The 21,066-nt window shown below is 45.6% G+C and overlaps 1 protein-coding gene across 10 annotated transcripts in view; it reads right to left on the bottom strand.

Annotated features, from left to right (window-relative positions):
• Positions 1-21,066, bottom strand: part of ATXN1 (ataxin 1) — a 454,093-nt gene that overhangs the window by 324,690 nt on the left and 108,337 nt on the right. For all 10 annotated transcript variants that reach the window (XM_055125681.1, XM_055125678.1, XM_055125684.1 and 7 more), the window contains one exon: positions 16,254-16,375. The gene's annotated coding sequence lies outside the window, so the exon portion shown is untranslated. The remainder of the gene's footprint in view (positions 1-16,253; positions 16,376-21,066) is intronic.

Below are 21,066 nucleotides of genomic sequence, written 5' to 3'. Positions count from 1 at the left end.
GTCTGAGCTCCCCCAAGTTTTTGGATGGGCATCCCCACAGGTACGATCAGTGTAGATGCCACGGAGCCAGGAAGCTTCCCAGGAGTCATGCCACCAAACAGAGCAAGCTCAGTTGAGGAAACACAGGAGCATGGGGCAGTGGTAAGTTTCTCACACTCCAAAGGGGACCCCCCTCCTCCCCCAGTACCCTCTTCACACTACTCCAAAAGGCAGGAGGTGATTTAAGAAAATAAAATAAGGCTGGGGAGATGGCTCGAAGGGCTGGAACATGGGCGTTCATGTGGGAGCCTTGGGTTTGATCGCCAGCACCGCGTGGTCCCCCAGCACGGGTGGGGCTGGCTCCCCCAAAATAAAAGGAAAAGAGGAAATGGAACCCTAGTTACCAGGCTAGTGCTCATGTCTCACCAGCCTCTCCAGAAGCGAGATATCAAACTGCTCAATAATCTGGCTTAAAGGAAAGCACGTTCTTAGAGGTGGAACATGGGTGAGACATGGAACTATACTCAAGTACCCATTTGTAGGATCTTTTATTGCTATCCAGCCCTTGACATAAAAGGAACTTTTTAAAAAAAGGTCTTTATTTATTTAGGCCTTTTGGGTCACACCTGGTGATGCAAATGCTCAGAGGCTACTCCTGTCTCTGCACTCAGGAACTATTCTGAGCAGTGCTCAGGGGACGCTATGCGGTGCTGGGGATCAAACCCAGGTCAGCCACGTGCAAGGCGAACGCCCTACCCATTGTGCTGTCATTCTGGTCTAAGAGGAAATTTTAAACAGACACACTTTACCCGCTAATTGGGTTGTTTCATAAGATACTCTAGGTTGATGGAGAGATGTACGGCGTTGCCATTAGTATTTTCCAAACAGGGAGAATTAATTAACTTAGACAGACGAAATAGCCATTGACAAGACGAGGGACATCCTTCTCAGTGCATTTTCCATTTTTTGTCTCCAATTTAAGTAGGGAAAAAAAAACCCCTTGAAACAAATAAACATGATTTCCTCCCCTGATAAGTCCTCACGGCAATGTGTTTCCATGTTTTTCCCTCCAAGACCCCATGAAAAATCCAGGTCACTGCAGTTGGCATCCAGCTCGTGCCCAGTTCTGAAGGCCCTACCCAGGGCTGACCATCTGGAGTCCCCGAGGCGCATGTGGGTTTGCCAGCAGATGCTTCTACGTGGCACACACCACCACCCCCCCCCCCCCGCCCCGGGAGGCATTGGGGCGCCTCGCCGGCCAGAGAGAGGCACGTGGCTGTGGGCACAGCGACAAAGTGGAACAAACAGGCCACACTGCCAGGGCGCTGGAGCAAATACGCCCCGAGCCTGCTTCCAGGGACCAGAGCCCCGGGCTCGGGGCTACTTAGAGACAGTGAAGCTGTGCTGGTGACAGCCCCAAGCTGGGGTGTGGTGCCCCTGTCACTTGGTAACGAGAATGTGGGAGAAGTCTCCTCAAGCAGGAGGGACACATGTGATCTGCAGATGAGCACGTTTCTATGAGAAGCCTGTCACCTCCTTGGGAGTGAGTCCCTAAGGTGTAGACGGGCTAACCCACTCTGGTGATGCCCTCCCCGAAGTCAGCCAAATACCACCCTAGCCCCCTGGATCCTGCTGACCTCCCAGTGCCACACAAGGGACCCTCACCCCGGCCTACTCAGGGTTCAGCTCTTGCCACTCGCCCTGCCACCAGCAGTCACCATCCCTCTCAAGTACACTTATTGGCTGTTTTCCACTCTGGGACAGGGACCTTCTACCTTCCCTTCCTGGCCTCTGATATCACCTCTTGCTCCGGAAACTGAAACAATTAATGGTCTGACATCATGAATTCATCTTGAAATTTCTTAACACTTCATTCTTCTCCTTTGTTGTATTTTTTTTTAATGGATTTTATTTTCTTGGGTCTTTTCCTTCCAGGCCACAGTCGTGCTTTTTCAGCAGAAAATGCCATCGTTTGAATACCAGGTGCATTTGAAAAAAATAATAATCCAAACGAAATGAGCTTTTACACCTGACAGCAGGCTGGGGCCAATAAAAGAACCCTTTGGAAAAGGAAGAAAGAAACTAATTTAGCACACTAGAAATCAACAGCTGTTTCTCAAATCAAAGTTACTGTAACAAGAACTCTCTGCTAAGAACAGCAGAGAAAATGATTTACCTTCAAATAATCATGTCAAGTGAAGGGGGGGTCGTGTTTCAAGAAAACAACCATTAATTTTTCTTCATTTGGTAAAGGGACAAGAGAAAATGCCACTCGGTTCCCCTTCACTCAACTCCTCAGAAATGGAACTTTGCTTTAGGCCAAGTTTCCTCGACTTTTTCCAACTGTGACCTCTGTTCACTCAAGAAACACCAGGGTAAGCACTGCCAGAAACACCTTTGGATTCCTTCTGTGTGTAATTTTTGAACTCGGTTTTGGCCACAGTGCGTTCAGAAACCTTTTACTGATGCCAAGTGTTTTCACGACCCCATCTGGGAAGGTTCTAAGAAGCTAAATTCTATGTTAGGGCTCCTTAAATGTTTTCAACTCGTGACCCCTTTCCACCCACAAAAGTTTTACATGACCCCGGGTAACTATAATATTATAGAGATAGCAGATCAAGCATGACTAACAACAAACCATAAATCCCATTGGAAAAAAAAAAATTCAAGACTCCCACATTCAGTTGCGATCTCATAGTAAGAAGTTTAGCTTTGGGTAAACAGCAAGCTGTAGGGGAGAGACGGATTCCCAGGAAGATGTGATTCATAATTGGCAGTTATTAGTTTCAAAAACTTAGGCAATTGTCAGGACCAATTAACCATATCATTATGATGTCATAAATGTCCAAGATACAAATTTCCTCTGAAACAATGGGTGAAAATATTCAAGCCTCTAAAAAAAAAACCTCTCACATTATCGTATTTGAGTTGACAGATTAGAAGGCGAGGGACTTTTTGGAGGAAAAAGAATTCTATCACTCACATATGCATAGGCTCAAGTTTATACAAATTCCTAGTAAGGGGAGATCCAGCCTGAAGAGTTTGAAGTTTTGAAAGTTAGGGAAAATGTAGAGGAGTGTATGTGTGTGTGTGTGTGTGGGGGGGGTGTCTTTAAAATAAAGCTTACAGGGGGCTGGAGCGATAGCACAGCAGGTAGGGCGTTTGCCTTGTAAGCGGCCAACCCGGGTTCAAATCCCAGCATCCCATATGGTCCCCTGAGCACCACCAGGAGTAATTTCTGAGTGCAGAGCCAGGAATAACCCCTGTGCATCACTGGGTGTGACCCAAAAAGCTTAAAACAATAAAAAAATAAAATAAAGCTTACATAATTCTCAACATAAATGCGAGAGTATGTGAAACCATATATGGTGCTGGAGATTTCAATCAGGCAGGGTCAACCTCTGTTGACCCACACAAGTCTCGCACCTCCCGTACAATTTCTCCAGTCCCTGAGTAATAGACTTCAAGACGAAAATGTCACCAGTTTCAAGACACCTACTGGGCCCGTTGTACATGCATGGGTATGCAAATATCATAGCTGGTTGGCACTTATCACCGGCCAAGATCTACATTTCTCACCCAGATCCTCTCCGGTCCCAAGTAAATCGCTAATACACTGCTACACATTTACTTTTTTTTTTTTTTTGGCTGAGTTCAAGTGGCTAACTAGAAATGTTTACACACTGTGTTTGAGATGAGCTGTGAATGCCAGTGCGTGGCCTTCCCACCTTGCCCTGGTGATTCATTAAGCATCGATGCCTAATTTGAGGACACACATTGGAAAGGTTCCTCAGAGAGTCGCTCTCTCCTCTGACACTCAAAAGTGAACTCCACGGTTGTAATTAGAGGCGGCTGAGGCGAGGAGAGACGGCACTGGGTGGACCAGTAGGGTCCCTGAAATGGATGGGCTGAGTTCCAGGAATACTGTGGCGGGGTTGGGGAGGCTACTGGCAGGTTCTCACCACCCTGCCTTGGACCCCTCTAGGAGATCGCCCTCAGGTCCGTCTTGCTGATGGAAAGAGAAAATGAGAAGAGAGAAAAATCTCTAAGCCCTTCCACTTTAAATCAATCCACAGAGCCATCTGCAAGCAGAAAAAGAGGCACCACGAGTGAAAGGAGACTCGAGAATCCCAGGCTTCGGGGATTTTTGAGGCAAATCACTACCTTAGCACAGCGGAAAAGTCATCATTGTCCCATTAACTTTCAGGAAGTAGATTAGACCCTCCTGGGCTTGCTTTCTGAAGGAAGGCGCTTTGGAGCGCCAGGGTGCCCGTGAAGTGAGCTAAGAGCAGCTTCGGCAGCGGCAGTGGCTAGAATAGAAATCTGAAAATAACACATTCACTCTGACACGCCAACTCACTACTTTTAATTGTGGCTCATTAGAGATGTAAATAGAAGGAGAATTATGTTCACCTCTACTACAATTCCATTGCTGCAATAAAATCACAATGCTTCTGTGCAGGAAGAAGACTTCTGCTCTGAGTAATATGACCACAAATGGAGAGCTATGATTCACGAATTTTCCAAAGGCAAAAATGGCAAGCTTTTGCCGGCTGTTAGACTGAGGCAGCTCAGCAGAATGACTCGTTTGAAGATCACTGGCGAGGAGAAGACAAATCCATCAAAGGTGGTAGCACTGTCACACTGTCATCCCATTGTTCATCGATTTGCTCGTGTGAGCACTAGTAAGGTCACCATTGTGAGACTTGTTACTGTTTTGGGCATACTGAATACGCCACGGGGAGCTTGCCAGGGTCTGCCATGTGGGCGGGATACTCTTGGTAGCTTGCCAGGCTCTCCGAGAGGGATGGAGGAATCAAACCGGGGTCGGCCGCGTGCAAGGCAAACGCCCTACCTGCTGTGCTATCGCTCCATATTTTTATGGTTGCGCCATAAACAAAATAAATGAATAAAAGGCAGAAGTAAAACAGAGAGTACTGAAAGCTGAGGGGAGGAAAGGGGACTTCATGCTTAATGGGAAGAGAGTTTGTCTTTGGGATATGAAAAGGCTCAAAAACTGGAAGTGCTATGGGCTTCGTGATACTGTGAACATCCTTAATATGGCTGAAGGACACTTTCAAAGTGGGGTGCTGGTTTGCTGGCGGGGTCCCCAAGGTTTACAAATTCTTCCCAGTGATGCAAGCAGTGCCAGGCAAGTGAAAAAGTTTAAAAAAAAAAAAAAGCCAGGATGAGGCTAACAAAAAAAAAAATTTTTTTTTAAGTTGGTCCGGCTGGGGTTGGAGCGATAGCACAGTGGGTAGGTCATTCGCCTTGCACATGGCCGACCTGAGTTCAATCCCCGGCATCCCATATGGGCCCCCGAGCAGCGCCAGGAGTAATCCCTGAGTGCAGAGCAGGGAGTAACCTCTGAGCATCGCTGGATGTGACCCAAAAAATAAATAAATAAAGTGGGCTTGGCTGCAGCAAGCTAAGCCTCTGACACTCGGCCCCAGCTCGACGGAATGCAACCAACAGTGCTGACCCTTCGGAGAATCTCCCTGCTGTGCCCAATTTTATGTAGAGCAGATCACCACTTCGCAATTTGTCTAGCTGATAAACAGATTTGGGTTGAATTTACATAAGATTGTGCTTGGAAGTTCACGGGCCATGACCTTCGGTAGTTGGAACTGAACTTCCTCTTTCACTAAGTGCCCCTCCACATTCCGGGCAGCACTTGCTAAATCAAAGCTTTCTCGTTTGAGAGATCTGGCCTCCCGCCGATGGAAGAAGTCGAGTTCTTATCTGAAATATCTAGGGCTCTTGCCACGTGCTCGCTCCCGAACACTATTTCCTGTGAAGAGCAACTCCGTGCGGCGGCCGCCCACCCAGCCCAACTGCCAGGCTCTTGTAAGTGGGCAATCTGACGGGGTCCTGGAAATGGCCATCTTCCAGGAGTGTCATTCACACGGCGGCTGGCCCTGAGGACAGCTGAAAATCATTCCCTGCCCATTAACCTCGGTAAAGCAGAGGAGGTCCTTGTAGGGGCTTTAACTTCGTTAAAAGCTACAAGGTCCCAGTGGAGTGGTCTTCGACCAGCAGAAGCAGTACCCCGGGGGAGATGAGAAACAGCAGCGGCCCCGGGGAGAGCAGAGGCCATGGGATCAGGAAGGTGGTCACTTCAAATGCTTGTTTTATCCTCCAAAGCCGTTGGGGTGCCCTGCAAGTCCCGTAACCACCACCACTCTATATGACAGGACATAATTGAGAGGCAAAGCTAGTATTCAGACGAGACATATTTGGGCGCAGGGGAGTTTAGGAACTACTGATAAAGGTACTGATTCATTTCTTCCCCTTTTGTGTGTAGGGGCAGGGAGAGATGTTCGGGTCACACCCACAGTACTCAGGAGCTATTTTTGGTCCTGTGCTCAGGAGGAATGCCAGGCTGTACTCGGGGGAATACAGAAGGTGATCAGAAATTCAAACCAGAGTTGGCGGCATGCAAGGCGAACATCTTAAGTACTGTCCTATCGTCTCTCTCACCCCTTAACTTCCTCTTTGTCTGAGAAATGCACGCAAAAAAAGTGCTCAAGCGTTGTGTAGCAAGCCTTGAAAATACGCCACCGCTACCCACAGGGTAAGCCCCATGCTGAAGAAGAGCTGGTCCCCATATGAATACAGGGTTTCATATGAGGTGTCACTAACTTTAGGGGAACTGACATGACGAGAGCAGGTGCTAAGTCTAATCATGGGTGCTCCCATCTGAAATCTGCAATAGCTCTCCATCAGTTAAGACAAAATGCCGACCCTCAACATGGCACTAACTCCATTGTTCCCCTCTGAAACCTGGGTAACAGGGAGTCATGGTCAGGATAGAGTCATATAAAGCACCAAGCCCAGAGTCTGATATACATCCACTAGATACTCAAGAACTCACATGATGAACAGCATGACTGCCATTCACTTGTCATCTCTCTTGATTCCGATTCACACACTTACACGGGACCAACCAGGTCCTCGGGGGTTCTCCAAATACAACCGAGCTCTCCCCCTGTCTGGTCTCTGTCTAATTCAAAGTCTCTGTCGCCTTTGCCACTCTCTCCCTAGTGCCGCACTCACGGCATTTTCGCATCTTCCCTGAAGGAGCCTGCCCGCATGGACCACTTTTCCTTCCCGTGGATAAATTCAGAAGTTCCACTCGGAGGAAGGCACTCAGAATAAAGTAGAAGGCTGAAAAAAACTTCCATTATGAGGGAAGTAACTGTCTGATGGAATGTCGTGAAAATGACACGGTAATAATAGCTAACACTTTGGAAAGCTTTACCTGCATGAACTCATTTTCATTTTTACAACTCAGAGAGACGCAGTCCCACTTTTCCTATCTCATGGGCACGTCAATGGAGGTCTAAAAGGGCTAAGCAACTTGCTCAGATGTTATACACCTACTAAGGGCAGGTTTTTAATTCAAACTCCAGATGTTTCCCTTAGTAACCTTGTATTCTCTTCACTATCATTATTATTACAGGGTTCCACAAGAGCACTGGAGTGATGTATTGTGTCTTGCTTGGGGGGGGAAAAAAAGTCAGCTCTGGTGACCGTAATCAGTATTTTGAAGGCAGAATTGTAAAGCTGTGAGATCCGGCAAGGTATTCTGTTCTGGATTCAGATCCCTAACAGCCCATGAAGAATGGTCTTCTCACCACCTTCCTAATCGAGGCCATACCCATTACGGACACTTCCCCTGGTGCTAACCAACTCAAGACAACTGAGTTGAGATGCAGTCCCAACAGCACCCTCGGGACCCCTACGCAAAATCTGCAGAGGGAGGTTCATGATAAGCACCTACAACAATGGAAAGGCCTGAAAGATGAAATGACCGCAATTGTCTCTCGCCTTCTTGAGTTGTCAATAGGCAATTAGGATGCTTTCAAGTACTGGCTCTTAAGAAAGAGCCACATGATGGTCTGTAGCTCCCGGTAAGTGAAACCACAGCAGTCTCCAGAAAAAAGCAGCAGCCCTGCTGGATGGTGCCACAGAGATGAACTAAGATGATGAACAGTAAATCTGCCTTCACTCACCAGAAGTCATGGTAAATTTCAGTTCGAAGCGTCTAAAGAGCAAAAAAGGGTCAGACTTCTCAAAGAGTGGGATGCTCAGGACAGAAAACATAAGGGATTCTGCAAAGGTACTCCACTGGGAAAATTAGACAAACTGGCCTGAAGTATTGTGGGTACCAAATGCATCCAAGTCAGTAGTCATTCTAGACATGTGGTGGGCTGGCCAATTTCTTAATTTGTCATCTAATGATGGTTCAACTTTTGTCATGATTTCATAGACCAGAAAATAGAAGCTTGGGGAAGAATATCATGCCCTACTGCCCCGCCCCCATCCAGTTATAAACTAAAATCCTCTCTTTCGAACTTACTGATGCTAAACATTAATAAAACAGTGTGTATATAATATCTACGATGTAATAACATGTCAAACTGTTGATTAAAGAGATATGCACATTGATCTCTCCATAAAATCCCATTCCACATTCCTTATTCACAAGGGCAAGTCAAGATTTTTAGTGGCATTTTTCACGTGATATTAGAAAACACCTTTTCCCTTTGAAAAGAAATTTCTGAGAAGGCCACATTAATTTGGGAAATGGTTTTCTATTTTATCTGAAACAAGACATCTCTTCTATTTTTTTGTTTTCACTAAAGGGAGGACTTTAGACATGAAAAAAATAAAAATAGTAGCAAGTTTATTTCTTGAGTTGAATAGCTGGTCAGAATTAAAAACGTTACATCATCCTTTATCCAGTCTTAGCATTTTAAATTCCCTGGAGAAAAAAAAATTACCACATATTCATAAAATGTTGCCAGCACTGGGTGTGTCATTTCCTTGTATTTCTAATTTTACTGATATGATTTGTCATGACATAAAGGCAGTTTTAAAAGCTATTTCTAAGAACTTCACAAATATGACTATTAAGCTGAACTGATTCTACCTGATATCAGACCTCTCCAATACCAAAGATTTACTCAAATAGTTGAGTTAAAATGGCATGGTGCTGAATCAAATCATTTTGTACAATTTATTTAACCCAAACAGCTACATTTTGTAATTCTTATGACACAGTTAATAGTGCTGAGCTTATCTGGAAAATGAAATCTTCCCTGAAGGAGTATTTGTATATTTCTAAATGAGTTCTTTCCTTTCATCTGGCTGTCTACTATATTATGTGCAACAACTGGCTTACTACTTGGAAAGCAAAGTTTAAAATAAAAACCAATCTCTGCCCTCCTGAGCAATCCAAGAGGGAGCTACATAAACAAAGAACTGCAGTAAGTAGGATAACACAGGAAGAGGAAGTGTTCCATTAGGGCTCCCAGAATGAGGAATTCACGGGGTATAGAAAATTTTCATGCAGAAGAGTCGATGCGAAAAAAGAAAAAGGCTACTAACATATACAAAAGGCCCTGAAAGGAAAAAAAAATGTATGGAGAGATGGGAAGTGAGGTGGAGGGGATGGCAAAGATGGGGGGCTAAAGAATTCCTCGGGGTTCTCAAGGCCGTGCCATAAAATTCAAGCTCATCCTGCAAGAAAAGTGCATAAAACCCATTTCCTTTTTTTCCCCTTTAGTTTCATCCCATGAAGCTAATGGAAAATAGCAAAAGGAATACTGCTTTCAGAGACAGAAAAAAAAAAAAAAACCTAAAACAAAAACACCTCTTGCTCGGATTGGGAAAACTGCACCTTCGCCTTATTTACTTGTTTACTTGCACTCTGTTGGCAGGAAAATACTGTTATTGCTACTCTGTGATCAATACGGATATACTTCCTATACTTGGAAATACGAATTTCATTCTTAAACTTGTGTGAAACAAGCCCCACGTTACAGGTTCATGTGCCACGAAGGGTTTTCGAGCTGACTCCATCAGAGTCTTGACTTAGGGAGATACTCTCCCAAGTAACAGAATGATTGGAATCCAGACAGGAGAGACTTAAGAAGACTCTCTTGAAAGCAGCTGCAGAAGTTCAGGCAAGTGGCACTTCTGGCCTGAAACAACAGAGGCGAGGAGATGGAGCAGAGTATGGAGGCTAGAACACACCGGGCGAAACCGCAGCCTGGGACCAAGGGGTGAAGTCCCAGAGGTGAGGGAGCAAAGAAGCACCTAGAAGCAGATGGATGGTGGGGCTGTTCGTCTAACATGGAGCTTATAAACTTTAGACTCAAGGTGGGGCACCTGTACGATAAAACAGTCCAGAGCCAACTGGGAGGATTGTTTGTTGTTGTTGTTGTTGTTGTTGTTTGTTGTTGTTGTTGTTACTTTTGGCTTTTTGGGTCATACCGGCGATGTTCAGGGGTTACTCCTGGCTCTGCATTCAGGAATTATTCCTGGCGGTGCTCGGGGGACTATATGGGATGCTGGGGATCCAACCTGGGTTAGCCGCGTGCAAAGCAAAAACGCCCTATCCACTATCCTATGGCTCTGATTCTAGGATTTTTTTTTTTTTTCGGGGCCGGGGGGCTAGGGAAAAAGGGTTGAGCCACATCTGGTGGTGCTCACAACTTACTCCTGGCTCTGTGCTCAAGGGTCACTTCTGGTCATGCTTAGGGAATAACAGCTGTGAACTGGAGTCCGCTACTGCAAGCAAGGCAAGTGCCTTAGCCTCCTGCACTACCTCTCCGGTTCCCAAACAAATGATCTTTAACTCTAAAGAGAGCAAGCCAAGTCCAGGGCCCAAGAATGCATACGGCAGTAGCTCCAGGAGGCCTGCAGGGTACACAGGAACCACAAGGAGCAGGCGTGAGTAGCGGTTACCATGGCAACAGTGCAAATATGGCAGTTTCACTCTGACACCTTCGGAGGCCCAGCAAATACCTCTCTTCAAAGCCCTCCAATTTTCGCCTAGACAGGGAACCTTCCCAGCAAACTGACAGCCGTTGTGAGGATGGCCTAGGAGGAGACAACTCACTGCATTTCCTGAACGGGTGTGGTTTCACTCACAGTTCCACCAAACCACACAACTCTGCAGGGCTGATGCAATGATGAGTCCGTGATAGCATCAGCAGGAGGAGTGAGTTACAACATATTTCCGAGAAGGAATGCTTGGGAATGCTTTAGAGAACAGCGGCGTCAGCACCCAAGGAAACCCACCGCCCAGGAGAGTGTGTGAAGGGCTGTCACTTGCAGACAGGGTACTGAATGACAGCTCTTGGCTGATCTCTCTCTCTCTCTCTCTCTCTCTCTCTCTCTCTCTCTCTCTCTCTCTCTCTCTCTCTCTCTCTCTCTCTCTCCCTCTCTCTCTCTCTCCCCGTCACACCTAGAAGTGCTCATCAGAGCTTACTCTTAGCTCCACACTCAGGAATCACTCATGGCAGGATTCAGAGGATCCTATGGGGTACTGGGATCAAACCCGGGTGGACTGTGTACAGGGCAAGCACCCACCCACTGTACTATCTCTCCAGTCCTTTGGCTGATTTCTGTCAGCTTTGGGTCTGGCCACCCTGCAGCTCTGCAGCATGCCCAGGGCGAACAACACAAGTGGCACCGTGGCACCGTTTCCAGCTAAACAAGGTTCTTTCAGAAACCACGTTCTTCTTTTCCATCCACAGCAGGCTACCTGTAAGGGACACTCCCTTCACCAGGAAAGACCTCCAGAATGGCCACAACAGCGGCTGGTTTGTCACTCAAATCACACACTTTCTCCTGTTCTGAATTTTGACCCTGGTTCTTTTTCTACCTATGAATCTTTAACTGAGCTCCAGGAAGTGACATCAGTAATTATACACTTCTCTTCCAGAGTTGCTGGGAACATACACACACACACACACACACACACACACACACACACACACAGAGAGAGAGAGAGAGAGAGAGAGAGAGAGAGAGAGAGAGGAGCCCTACAGAGGAAAATGCAGAGAGTTTCAGGAAGCACAACCTAAAAAACTTCTTTTGCCCTTGATCTTACTACTATGGCAACTCGTTCCTATTTTTCTTCGACTTACCTGGGAATATGCGAACAATCTGCATAACTCGCCGCCACCCAAAAGCCCCATCATCAGGCCCAGATGAAAGTCCAAGAAGATGGCATCTTGCCACTACACGTGCATGCTAACACAGTGCACCTGTTATCACACACCTCATTCCCGATGGGCAACTGGTTGTCAGAGGCAAACTGTGACTCAGCCTATGTTTGGCTCGGGCACACACAAAAACCTCGTTCTCCCCCAAGGGTTGGGTGCACTTGGCAGTGGTTATTTGGCAGCAACTAAATATCCCATGGACCCACTTGCTCCTTTCCTAGGCTGGTGTGTGGCTTCTTCGGATTCTTCAGTTCGGCATCCGCCCTGAATGAGCCCATCACCTCCTGGGCGGAGCCTCTGTGCAGTCTGTTAACATCAGATTCAAATCCTGTATTCGCTGCTGCCACTGCAGCTGCTTTGACGTCGACCCGCTGAAGCTTAACTTGATCCCTTTGAGCACAGGGACGGCTCTCCCGCCACCAACACTGACACCAACACTGACAACCTCCTCGGGGGCCATGATAGCTGAAAGGGAAACCACTCCAGACCAAGTGCCGAGAACAGCAGACGTGGCTTCGGGAGCCAAGGAGAGAGCTTCAAGGTGCACAGGCATCTGTTTGTCTCTAGCTCATCCTCCCAGTTTGCCTCCTGGTCCTTCCTCCCAGGCCCCCGAGGCTGAGCAACACCAGCCTTAGACCGAAGTTACTGATGTGCCCCAGTGGGGGGAAGAAAACATGGCTTGAAGAGCTTCGCAGAAAAGCCTTTGAGGAAGGCAGATACTCTGCACAGGTAGACAAAAGATGGCGAAGAAAGGGGCCGGCTGGTGATCCGGGGAAGGTGAGAGAACAGGAAGGGAGGTCGGGGCAGACTTCGTGACACTGAGTTCTTTAGATCCATATGCAACTGCTTCTTGGGGGTCTCCTATACCCTCTAGGTCTACAATTACCTCGGCCTACACTGAGGTAAGAAGAGGATGAAGGCGAAGATGGAGATGAAGATGAAGACTTGCTCTCAAACGTGAGTTAGCAGAAGAGTCAGCTGCAATGCATTGGCAAGCCTACACGTGCCCCGAAACTTGGCCCACAGAGCTCGAGGGTGCTAAATCTGCGACGTGAAGCCACGTGATCAGGTGGTCTCCACCCAGGAGGTTGTAAAGGTAGATCGCTGCCCCTGAGTTGTGTGTAACACAGACGGGGTCTAAGCAGACACCCACCAAGCAGCATAGAGAACACAGAGCTATCAGTTCAGTTGCTATTTTTTTGAGAGGCCAGCTTGATTGGTGTAGCAGTTCCCAAACAAACAGGGAGTAGAATCATGAACTTAAAACCTGTGACTTGCAAAGGGTCAGCCCTCTGCAACCATCTCACTCAAACCTCTTCACTGAGCATGCCCAGGGACCACAAAGCACAGTGTCCCTGAGATGCCGCTGTGGGCTCCAACACAACCACCACACAGGTGAAGAGGCTTTCTCGGTGCTGGGTACAGAAAGGATGCTATCACCAGAAACATCATAAAACCAGTGTTTCCGGCACTATCGTCTGCATTTTTATTCTGCTGCATTTGTGCATTTCTGTGAGCTCCTTGACTTTGTGATTCACCACTTATGAGAGAGGGGAAAATGCCATTGCAAAACCCAAATAATGCACCACTCTGAGGCAGAAAGCCAGCTGCTAACAAAAGTGACACATGAGTATCATTTAAACTGCCATTCATTGCTCAGTTGCAGAAAAGGACTGACTCGTAAGAAAAAAAAAACAACTTCTACCCAACATAAAGACAAATCCAGGGTTCCATGGGGCTAAAGAATGGGCAGATACCCCATCCCATTTGTATGAGAACATACAAAGATGAAAAAAGAAATGAGAGCTCTTCAAGAAAGAGAAAGGACAGCCATGCAGAAGCAGCCTCCGTGTGTTTCTGAATACTATTCCATTCATGTAACACTCTGCCATATTTCCGTTAATGCTGCAAGGGAATCAGTTATTAACAGAAGATACTGCAAGGCCTGACACCAAAGGGTTGGTTAACTAGATAGGCATCAAAAAGGAGAAGGAACACCCTCCGCCCCGTGTTCAAGCCCTCCATGCCAGTCTGGCAGGTCCAATGAGCACCCCCGCCCACACACCCTGTACTCCCTGGTAAATAATGAGAGGGCACACAATAAATCTGGTGCAACAAGAATCAAAGGGTGTAATTATCTCATTTGGCTAGCATGAATGGCTGGATTTTAAATATGCTGGAGACCCTGGAGATCAGGAGGCCTGTATTCGAGTTTTTTTAAGTGACTCATCCCAAGAGGATGAGTAAGCTGTCCGAGATCACCCCCAAAGATGGGCAGAATGGGACTTTCATTAGAGGATGCCGTTTCCAAGAAATACAATGAATGGGGCCGAAAGAACGCCACTGGACATGAAGATTACTTCGTTCTGCAGTTTGGAATTTATTTATTTCTAGTTTAGCACCTTTAAATTTCAGTTCCTCGTCAAGACTGGTGTTCAGAACACCGTGTTTTGTTTTGTTTGTTTCTTTTGTTGTTGCTGATGCTTTCTTAAAAAAATTTTCTTTCTTTCTTCTTTTAATTTAAGACAGAGGTTGCCCAAACTTATTTGGTCTTCTACTCCTTTTATAGGAGAAAAAAAATCACTGACCTGGGGGAAAAAATCTACCTTTTGTAATGAGCAAATAGATAAAGTGCTCCCCAATTTCACCTAAAGCTTCTGCCACCTCCTGTGATTGTTTCATTGTCCTCCAACAGCCAGCAGGGGAAAGAGGGTGAGTAGGGACTATTTCATCCATTTTGGGATACACAACAAGCATACATAAAATGTGACTTAAAAACTCTTATTTCTTCCCACCTGGCCTGTCTCAATAATTCACTACAAGTAATACACTTGCCAACATCCTAAACCAATCCCATGTACTCCAAAACAGAAGAGCTAGAATGTCATTTGTTCACCGCTTATGTGTTCGGCTGCTGGATACTGGGTTTTTGTTTTTACTTTTTGGTCTCTTTTTTAAAAAAACAAATGCAGTCTACTCCTACTATTGTGCAAATTTCAGAAACAAATACGTTCTGCTTAGGTACTTGTAGTTGCTCTCTTTGGTCTCCATCTCCCAAGCATCTTTTGCTAAAATGCCCTGCTGTTACGATTACAGAGAAGAGGATGTCCTAGGACTCCACAGAAGACGTGACTGGTTGTGCCAGACAACATTCCCACCAGCAGTGGATGAGCGTTCCTTTTGCTCCCAGAGAGTTCTCAGTAAACTTAGAATTGAACTACCACGTGACCCACCAATACTACCCCGAAGGACATAAAAACACTGATTCCAATGGACATATGCACACCATGATTCACTGCGGCGCTCAGCACAACAGCTAAGATATGGAATCAACCTAGGTGTCCAATGATAGATAGCCATTTTTTTTTTTTTTTTTTTTTGCTTTTTGGGTCACACCTGGCGGTGCACAGGGGTTACTCCTGGCTCTGCACTCAGGAATCACTCCCTGGCGGTGCTCAGGGGACCATATGGGATGCTGGGAATCGAACCCGGGTCGGCCGCGTGCAAGGCAAACGCCCTACCCGCTGTGCTATCGCTCCAGCCCCCTAGATAGCCATTTTATGAAGATGTGATACATATACACAATGGAATACTATGCAGCTGCAAGAAACCATGAAATCATGCAATTTGCTCAAACCTGGTTGGAACTGGGAAATACCATGTTGAGTGAAGCAAGCCAGAAGAAGAAAGGCAGGTGATCTCCCTTATCTCAAATATATAAAATACCAGATGAGGAAATGTAGTAAAGGGGGGAAGGTCTAGATCACTCATGCCCCAAGTGTTTAGAGTGGAAAAGGACAGAGGAGGAAAGAAATCAAGGGGTGGGGGGATGGAGAAGAAGAAGAGAAAAGAAGTTCAGGGCTTTGGCTATACTGGTGATATGGATGAGTGTATAGCCATATATCCAAAACATGGACTCAACAACATTGAAAGAGTTGTTGAGATCGAAGCCCCAACCACTGGGACTATGCAATGTGCCTGTCAAGCTCACAGGTGAGATAAGCTGGGGTCGGGGTAAGGGGGAGCACTCACTCTCGGAGGGAAGCTGACACTGGTGGTGGGATTGGCGCTGAAATATCAGATGCCTAAAACTCAACTACCAATAAATTTGGAGATCACACTTCTTTAATTAAAACTTTTTTTAAAAAATTTTACAAAAGAAAGAGGTGCTCCTAAAATACGCTACTAAAAAAGACGAAGATAGGACTGACGACATTGAAAGCTCACACATGCCACATCCTCCCATTGACTTACCCCGAACCTCACGTGTTTCAAGACCTTTCCTGCAGGCTGAAGTCCACCCTCTCGCTTTCTCACGATCGGCAGCAGCACGACTGGGGAGGCTTCCAACTCAACTCTCATTTTGCTCCAGTGTGCTGCAGTAAAACAAAACAAGACAGAATGAAAATGCCCCGGCAAGCAGTTCATTGAGATTCAGACGGGGGGAGGGGGAAATCCCTGGCTTTTTTCAGGTGTAGATTTTATAACCTCAAACAAGCATGTTGATTAGCAGAATGAAGCTATCACAGAACTAATCTCCGTATGGTGCCCTGAAATACTTGGGGAGCAGGAGCTGGGGAGAAAGCAAGCAAGCGCGCACAACATACCTACCAAGGTAGGAACTGCCTCTGAGAAACTACCGTGGGGATGTGCCGTCCAATTTCAGGTTGACTCACTGAATGAAAGGATTTTTGAAAAAAACTGAAGGTCCTGACATGCAGGTGAAACAAAGGGGCGAAAGTTCTGTTTCAAACTGAAATTCATCTGATTCTTCTCATCACAGATTCCGGATACTAGAGCGCATGTTAATATTGTATGTTGACAAAGGGCGACTAGGACTGAAGCAGGAAAGAGATGAAGTACAAGAGAGAGAAGAGTTTCCATTGTGCACTACAGATATCCATTGATACACCAAATTTCTGTTCTGAATCCATCTGGATAAATCCATTCCCCACCAGAGTTGAAAGACAGCAGTTATTTACACACTAGATAAGAAACGAATAAATGATGCATTTCTAGCCTACTCGGAGCAGCTGATAAAACTCACACACGAAAAGTATGGGTGACAAGGTTGTTCTAGAAAATTCTCTACCTTGTGTCCTTCAAATACTAAGTTGTCTCAGGGCAGATTGTTCTATCATGCTCAGACAAACACACCCACTTTGGGCTTTCGATAGGGCCCACTGGAACTTTGGAGAGCATGAACAGACGTCTGCATTCTTTGGCTGTTCATGAGTTCTTCCTCGTCTATCTGGAAATCATAGTGGAAGACATCATGACTAAATTCTACATCTTTCTGCAAACAGAATTGCCACAGGAGCTGAGGCCTTATCAAAGATCCCTTCATCCAGGGTTCCAGTTGGTAGAAGAAGTGTTTTTTAACGCCTCATTCACTTGTCATATGACTAATCAATTCCTTGAAAGCCTTGTATCCCTTTATAGAACACACGACATTTTTCAAAAGGATTTTTGTGGAGTTTAGATATTTGTGGTGAGACTCATGTGGGCACTTCACATGGAGGAGGAGGAGAGAGCAGCGCCCGGCGAAAGTTTAAGCGGATGGGCTGTACTGAAGGCCATTCTCGTTCCAGTCAAGATGGGAACGCTAGCGCCTGAAACTGGCAACATAAAACTGTCTTTCTCGGGGGTTATTTGTACCCACCGAAAGTGAGGTTGTAATGATTTTTGTGAGTGTTTTGGTGTAATCTAACTTAGCTCCCACTCAAATGTGGAACGGTAACAAAAAGTGACATCAGTCAAAGTGAACCAGAAAGTTCCACACATGACAAACTCTAGCTTAGGATTTGGTAGAAGCAGAATTTGCAGACAGGACACGGAGCAAGCCCTCCACCAGTTAATGGTGTCAATCTCCTCTTTTTTTTTTTCTGGGGGGTGAGGGGGAGGGGTGTTAGCACTGGTTTTGATCCATATACCTTGGGGCTCACGGATTCCTGGGTCAAGAGACCAGGAAGTGCTGGGAACAAGCTGGGGTTAGCCTCATACAAGGCAAGCATCTGACCCCCTATACTATCTCTTCAGCCCTTGGTCTTCTTTTAACTCAAATAAAAATACATATCGAGGCTGCATTTCTGCCTTTCTTGTATTTGTTGCCAATTTTATAACCTGATATTTTGTGCCCGCTTGAGCAAATCGATGAACAACGGGACGACAGTGCTACAGTGCTACAGATATTTTCTACCAGGAAGGGGCCACTTGTACATAATTCAAACTTTTTTTCCCCAAAGGAAGCCACTGGCCCAGGTTTCTCCTTCAAGGCACACAGCAATTTCATCTGTACTTTGACTCTGGGTTTAATTTCTCCTGCCTCTGAGTGGTCAGGAAGTCACAGAATGGAGCAGAATGTGGGGGTATTGGAAAAGTTCTAGTGAAAGCAAAATACTCTCTCATCGTGTGTTCTCTCGCTCGCTCGCTCTCTTTCTGTTTTGTTTTTGCCCTAAAGAAGCTATTCATTTCTAGACTATATTTTTGTCACAAAGAGGAGAAAAATAAATGAGGGCGAGGCTATACAGCTCCATTAGGAGTTGAGGGTCAAGGCCTTTGAACTGAGGAGCAGGGCTTATACACATCGCTGAAGAGGAAAGAAATTAAGCAAAATCAGGACTCAGTTCTGTAAGATCTGTTTTTCCATGCTGAGCTCTCCTGATAGGGTACAAGGACTTCAGAAGAATCCATCGGGGGTTAGAGCAGACCCTCCACTCCGCACGGTGCAACAAGGCAGAGGCAATTTTTATGAAACACAAACCACTGACAATTCCACCAGCCTTTTCAGCAAGAATTCCCGTACATATCCTCCTTTGACACATTGCTCATCATTGTTGCTAGTAACTAACAAAAACAAACAAACAAGTTTAATCTCCCTCACCTACCACTCTCATTTGCAGTTGTAAATAAGGGGGAGATTTACATATATAGGCCTTACCAGTTGAGCGGTCGCCTTTCATGCAGCCCACCCGAGTTCAATTCCTCCGCCCCTCTCGGAGAGCCCAGCAAGCTACCGAGAGTATCGAGCCCGCATGGCAGAGCCTGGCAAGCTACCTGTGCATATTGGATATGCCAAACACAGTAACAATAATTCTCTCAATGAGAGATGTTACTGGTGCCCGCTCAAACAAATCGATGAGCAACAGGATGACAGTGACAGTGACAGTGACTAATTCCATGTAAACTCCAAACTATATGAACACAGAATTGCCTTAAAAGTGTGATTAGTGGCAGATGAGACAAGATTATCACCATAACAAGATCCAAGTAGGAAATAAAATTTAATGTCATATTAAAAAATGCCTTGAGTTTAATCTCCTTTGCCAACCCACTCCCATTTGCAGTTGACATTATAAATAGCAATTAGATTGGAAGTTGAGACGGCAGGAAAGAAAGCCAAAGTCCTAACACAGACCTGCCACATGAGACTGCACACTGGCTAGATAAGCCAAGATTTCACTCCAAACAGTATCCTTCCAGGGCTCTTTCGTTTGATAGGCATTTTTTGTGATCATTTTTGGGCATTCCAATTTTTCTGGTATCAGCAGCTCCTCAGTGACTATTGATGACCATGAGTCTCATTAACATAAATCAGAACCAGTGACTAAAAGTCGAAAAGATTCATTGGATCTTAATGTTATGGTTTTCACGAATTTTTACATTTAAGTTGGAAGGTCCTAAGGAGAAGCAGCTCCTTGATTATCAAAGAAAGGGACATGAGGTGGCTTTCGTAATTAATTCACAGTTGCATTTCGACTGGCTTCTCTATGTTCTTGAGAACATGGGATATATTCATGTACCATATCAAATGAAATACCTTCAAAGACAATTACATCTTACAGGATCCATTAGGAATAATTTTAATCTAAAATTTAATCATGAGACGCAAACTGCATACGAAGAATATAGGCTTGTGGTGCAATATTACTCTGGTAGGGGAGTGGGTACTCTATTTAATAAATAGTGCTGGAAAAAATCAGGTCTTTCTTGGAAAAAATTACAGCCTTATCTTTTATACATTTTTCAGGTCACACCTGGAAGTGCTCAGAGACTACTCCTAGCATGGTGCTCCAGTGGCATGTGATGCCAGAGAACAAATCCAGGCCCACTGCATGCAAACCGTGCACTCAGCCCACTGAGCTCTCTCCATTCCCCCCATCCTCATCTTACATCATTCATAAAGCAAATTCTAGTAGCACACAAATATGTGTTCATCCAGAAATACATATAGAACGTGTTTATCATATACATATCATTTTGTACAATAACACAGAAAAAAATAAATCAGAAAAGGATGTGTAAGCTATTATCAAGACTCTGTCTGTTTAAGTAAAATGGCAAGGCACTTGAATTCTTTTTTTTTTTCTTTTTGGGTCACACCTGGCAATGCAAGGGGTTACTCCTGGCTCTGCACTCAGGAATCACCCCTGGCAGTGCACAGAGGACCATATGGGATGCTTGGAATCGAACCCGGGTCGGCTGCGTGCAAGGCAAATGCCCTCCCTGCTGTACTATTGCTCCAGCCCCAGCACTTGAATTCTTGGAGGAAGTAATAAAATGCGTTATGAGATCATTCCATTTGTGTGAAGAAAAACACCATGAGGGGACAAGGTTGAGAAAAGAGAGACCCCATCTAGACTTCAAGGTTGAGAAAAGAGAGCCCCATCTAGACTTCTATAAAAATAAGGCAAGATCTAATAAATCTTGATCCATCTAACATGGACCAAGGTAGTCCCATGAGGACAGTGATAAAAGAAAACTAGTTAAGGTTCTGGACTCTTTTCTAAGGCCAGGTTGACAAGTGACGAGAAAGAGACAAGTTTAGATGCATCCCTCCAAATTTCCAAGTGGACCCATACTAGTGATGGAGCAGTCACTCTCCCAAATGGAACAAGCTCAGGATAAGCAAGCATCTCAGAGCTTCATTTTCCCGTGTTCCCTGTGAGGTACTGCTAAGACATTCTAGTGACAAAACGCACAAGTGACAGTCACCGGCAGCCTCTAACACGGTCGGAGGGAGTCCATCTCTTAGAATTCAAACCCTGGTCTCACCCTGTGCCTTTGG

Source organism: Sorex araneus, chromosome 2, assembly GCF_027595985.1.
Source record: "Sorex araneus isolate mSorAra2 chromosome 2, mSorAra2.pri, whole genome shotgun sequence".
NCBI lineage: Eukaryota > Metazoa > Chordata > Mammalia > Eulipotyphla > Soricidae > Sorex > Sorex araneus.
Note: the sequence above shows the minus strand (reverse complement) of the source record. Positions and strands in the feature narration are given on the sequence as shown.